Below are 6000 nucleotides of genomic sequence, written 5' to 3' on the forward strand. Positions count from 1 at the left end.
AATAAGGAGAGAAGCATATTACAACTCATGGTATGAGTTAGAACCCTCAGCATACATGTTACTTCTTTAGTACAGTTTGAAAGGCTATCACTTCGTAGTTATCAATTATTATCGTTATTCCTTGCTACCATGTAACACATTATTACGTTAAGATACTACTCAATACGCTTCTTTTCTGACCAGATGGTATTCTTACCTTATCTCGCTAATAAAGTATTATTACAATACAATAAATCGTTGTGTAGTTATATAATAAAATTAATATATATATATATATATATTCAAAATTTATATTAGTTAGCATTTGATGCTGGGAAATAAAGTATGTTTGTTGCTATTTCTCTTGAGTGAAATTAAATATCTGACAATGTGTGTGTTTTCTTATAGCAAAGCCACATCGGACTACCTGCTGAGACCACCGAGAGAAATCGAACCCCTGATTTTAGCGTTGTAAATCCGTAGACTTACCGCTATACTAGCGGAGGCAAATATCTGAAAAACCACTTAAATAAAATCATCATATTTTTTGCTTGCCGTTATATCATAACATGGTATTATAGAAAAATATACTTTGTTAAAGAAGAACGTGCGTATGCGACGATTTAGCGAGAGAGACAATGTATCTTAATAAATGAAAATAATGACTATGTAAATTAATAATCATGCAAACAAAATTTCTCAATGAGGAAAGGTTAACTATTGTTTAAAACCACTGAACAACTGGTACTGATCGATTAAACTAAATAATAAAATTTCTTTAAACATCTTGTCTGGGTTAAGTTGAATATATTACGTATAAATATCTGATTTTAGTGTAATTAATTAACTATTATTCTTGTGTTAACGAGATAGACCTTCACCTACACAAGTTCCGACCTTATTAAACTTAGTTTCTCTCATTTCTAAGTGTCTCAAATTAAAATTTGAATATCAATGGCAAAAATATATATGTGTTTTCCTAAATTATTTTTATCGAGTATTTTTCCAACAATTCTTTTCATATGAGGTCGAAAATACAAACGATCGGGAAGCAAAATTTTATTTTAGCCTAAAATAACGACGCTTGAGCTTAGAGAAGAACGTTACTAAACGTTGCACAATTTCGTCTTTAAGTTTTGAGCTAATCTCACATGAAATTGAGTACACTTGGAACTTGTGAAATTTAATTTATATGGAGCTTTTGGCAAATAGATCTACATTTCACTTGACGAAACATTAAATTAGATCAACTAATTTTCGTTTCGTGGTACGTCAAAACTACTTTTTTTTCTTTTCAAATATGGAAATATTTCAAGTGAGGAAACAAAAACGAAGGAAGTGTAGAGAAAAGTAGTTTCAATTCCAAACCCACATTTATCAGAGTGATTATTTATCTGTTCTGAACGTTACAGATAATTTAGAATGATTCACTTTGTCCACCTCATGTGGATGCTCCGTATAGACTTTGATGATATTGGTAATGAATACCTAGTCACGTATCTTGAAGATTTGTCATGGGTATACACATCAGAGTGGGTGAATCCTCCTACTTAGTCAGAAAAAAGTAGTTTTATTTTATTAATGCAAGGAATCGAAAGTTTTATACAACCTAGATCTCCCTCACCGTAAAATACGTCAGGTTATTTAAATATTTTAGTGTGTTGGGATTTATTTCAGATTTTAAGACCTTTGTAAATTAGCTCTGTTTCTACTAAGAACGAAGAAAAAGAGAACTTCAGATATTCTATAAGTGGAGTAGCTTGATTCTGAAAGTAGCAATGTTTTACTTACCAAAGTATGTGGAAGCTCTCTGTGAAAATAAAACAGGGAAGAAACAGATGTGCGGCTTAGAAGATTGAATTAGTGGAGAGAAAAACTTTTTGATTTACCAAATAATCAAGAATCCAATTGATCATTGTCGTGCGAGAGACAGCAGTTCTTAGTAGCCAAGAACCAAACATTGTATTGTTAGTAAGGCGCTGATTAATATGTATAAAATGCAATCAAAGAAAATCTATTCTATCTCACCACCAAATGTATTTGGTAATACATTTAAACAGCATTTAGTGAAGTGTACTTAATATTGCTTTATTTCATTTTAGCTATATTTATTTATTTCATATGAAATCTAAAAATATACATATTTGCGGTTATTTTGCTAATTTAGGTGAGTTAGTGCTAACGTATTGAGTATTCATTTATTACAATGAAAACAGCCCCCCGTTCATCAAGGTTAAGTTTGAGAGCTTGTAACGTCAACAATTTGGTTTTGACACCCGTGGTTCCAATTGTGTGCCTTTGGGCTTAATAATAATCAAACAAACTGATTAATGTGTACCTTTTCAAAGCGACTGCTGATTTTCTAGTACATTGCATGAAATTACAGATCAAAGTTACTTAAAAAGTTTGGTTTGTTCTGAATTTCGCGCATAGCTACACAAGAGCTATCTGCGCTAACCGTCCCTAATTTAGCACTGTAAGATTAGAGGGAAGGCAGCTAGACATTACCACCCACCGCCAACTCTTGGGCTACTCTTTTGCCAACGAATTGTGGGATTGACCGTCACATTATAACGCATCCACGGCTAAAAAGATGAGCGTGTTTGCTGTGACGGGGATTCAAACCCGTGACCCTCAAATTGTAATTCGAACGCTCTAAGAAAAACATACATACAAAATACTGCGAAAATATTAACTCAAGTACGTGATTTCAAGAAAAAACGTTTTCTAATGTTTATTTCCGTATTTAATGTTAGCCTTGAATATGACAAGTTGTTTAGTTCCATTCTTCAGCAGCACCACCAACACCAACAAAAAAGCACGAAAAAAACGGAGGTTGCGCTGTGTCTAACATGACCAGGTTATGAATCTAATGATTTATGGTTCGCAATCCGTTGCTGCAAAAATGAGTTGTTAACTTTCCGAGCGCAGACGTGCTATATAAATGACGAAGAAATACCAATGTTCGGAAACACAATAGAAGCTGAAGTTTTGGTGGTAGGTGGTGTGTTTCTCTTAATCTATCAGCTCAAAACCAAAGATTTCTCCACTCAAATGACTCTTGAAAAGCTTCGCATGAAATTTAAAACAGACACACAATAACATATATGTATAACTTCACAGTAGTTACAATCTTTCCTCAACGTTTTTCTCGATTATCTCATTTCTGTCCCCCTCCCCCAGTGATACAGCAGTATATCGATACCCGTAGTGGGCAGAACACAAATAGCCCATTATGTAGCTTTGTTCTTAATTCCGACCAAATCTTATCTCATCCAATCAAACAAGTTTTCCTACGTAGTGCTTTCAGTTTCATATTACTATACAAGAGGCTGAAAACATTCCGAATATGCCATTTGTCCTAAAGATGTATACAACGGTAAAACACAGATTATTTTATGCATAAAATAAGATGTTTAGGTCTAAACGTTAGTTTTCGATAGATATATTAACGTGTACGTGTTTTTCTTATAGGAAAGCCATAACTGAATTTCTTCTGCGTCTACTGAGGGAATCGAACCTCTGATTTTAACTTTATAAATCCGAAGACTTATTGCTGTCCCAAGGGACGAATTTATTGATTAGTATAACGATATTTTTCTAAAAAATGTTAACGTCCTTGAAATTATCTTATTTTACAATCAATTTGATTTAGATTAGTTATTAATATCTTCTGATAAAAAGTAACCTAACTGTATAGATCAGAACATTCAAAATATCAATTATTTTTATAAAAATTAACTAGAAGAACGTATTCTAACAAATCAATTCAGAAAAGAACTAAAGCCTATAATGGTTTAAATGCTTTGAGTCACAAATGCGGTATTAATTTTCTTAACGATATTTAAGGTGTAAACCCAATAACAACCTATGAAGTTTGGACACCTAAATATATTTAAATTATTTCTAAATCGTAAACTAATTTAACATGTTAAAATATTTGAGCTTTCCAATGAACTTTAAAAAATATAATATATATTTTGGAAGAACTACTTTAAAAATTAACTTCGGTAGAATAGATAACATTGATTGTTAAACAGGTTTCATTTCAATATGTAAAACAATGAGAAGTGTTAACATGTTTACATGTGAAAATTATTGGGAAAATGTTTTTTTTTGTTTTATTATATAGAAGAAAAAAGATAAATAGTTACAAGTGTGATAGGCATATATCAAAACAGTGAATATAGATGTATATTTTACTAAAATAACTATATAAAATAGCTATACAAGTTATTTAGCAGTATTCATTATCTACTTCTTAAAAAAGAGCGATTTATTCCTTATATTTTATTAAACTGCGTTATGAGGCTTCCTGGCTTGCTACTGGAATGATTTTGTTATTATGTCTCACCAATATCAGGAAGTTTCATTTATATTTACCAACATATGGCTGACGGAAGATAAGCTGTCATTGAACACCATAGTAGCTCACTGACTATTATTTCTTCAGTAAATATTTCCGTTTGATTAGTTGTTGACATAGCTACAATAATAATACGTGTGCTTATTTCCTTTTTGAGCTGTGAGAGATAGAATGCTTAAGCGTTTTTGATGATAATAAAAGAGAAACAAAAATTTTATCACACGTAAAAATTAACTTTAACTTTTGCTTTAAAATAAAAGAGGTATCGATCAAAAATTTAAAATTGTACTTGAACAAAAACAAGCAAACGGAATAATTTAAAACAAAAGGTTTTCTGATACCCAAGATGTCTGATAAAATCCAATGTTTCTTTTCATTGGGCCTGGCATGGCCAAGCGCGTAAGGCATGCGCTTCGTAATCTGAGGGTCGCGGGTTCGCGCCCGAGTCGCGCCAAACATGCTCGCCCTCCCAGCCGTGGGGGCGTTATAATGTGACGGTCAATCCCACTATTCGTTGGTAAAAGAGTAGCCCAAGAGGTGGCGGTGGGTGGTGATGACTAGCTGCCTTCCCTCTAGTCTTACACTGCTAAATTAGGGACGGCTAGCACAGATAGCCCTCGAGTAGCTTTGTACGAAATTCCAAAACAAACAAATTATTTTCATTATTACTTTGGTCAGTAAAATAGAGTTTTTGCTAGATTAGACATTATTAATTTTTTACCTGTTGTCTGACTTGGTTGTTAGGGTACTAGACTCGAAATCTGAGGAAAGTCTGTTTGAATCCCCATCACACTAAACATGCTCGCCCTTTCAGCCATCGGAACATCATAATTTGACGGTCAATCCACGAATTGGTGGTGGGTGGTGATGAATAGCTGCCTTCACTCTAGGCTTACATTGCTTAATTAGGGATGGATAGGGCAGGTAGTCCTAGTATAGCTTTGTGCGAGAATTCAAAACAAACAAACAAATCACCTGTTGTGCAAAGATTAATTCACTCGACTAAGGTATCTCTAATAAGAAAAAAACACGAAATTAAAGTGAACCTCGTGCATTTACTTATCGATGTCTCCCGCTGGAACAACAGTAAGTCTTTGGATTTATAACGCTAAAATCTGTGGTTCGATTCCAGTCGGTGGACACAGCAGATAGCTCGGTGTGGCTTTGCTATAAGAAAAACACACATAAACACAGACACTCAGTATTGATTAAATTTAGAAAAGACTTAATTGATGTTTTCTTGGTTGGTTTTTCAAGTAATAATCTAACTTCCTTCAAGAAGAGGCCCGGCATGGCCAGGTGGTTAAAGAAGTCAACTCGTACTCCAAGGGTCGCGAGTTCAAATATCCGTCACGCCAAACATGCTTGCCCTTTCAGCTGTGGGGGCGTTATAATGTTACGGTTTTTTCCACTATTCGTTGGTAACAGAGTTGCCCAAGAGTTAGCGGTGAGTAGTGCCTCTCATCTAGTCTTACATTGCTAAATTAGGGACGGCTAGCGCAGGTAGCCTTCGTGTAGCTATGCGCGAAATTAAACAAAACAAAAAACAATTCTTTATGAAGAGTTAAAATACTTAAATATGTTACTTTCTCATTTTGAACATGTGAGCACACATGAGCAAGGACCTTCCTCCTTGTCGTTGAATTACTGTACCA

This window comes from Tachypleus tridentatus, chromosome 13 (genome assembly GCF_004210375.1).
Source record: "Tachypleus tridentatus isolate NWPU-2018 chromosome 13, ASM421037v1, whole genome shotgun sequence".
Lineage (NCBI taxonomy): Eukaryota > Metazoa > Arthropoda > Merostomata > Xiphosura > Limulidae > Tachypleus > Tachypleus tridentatus.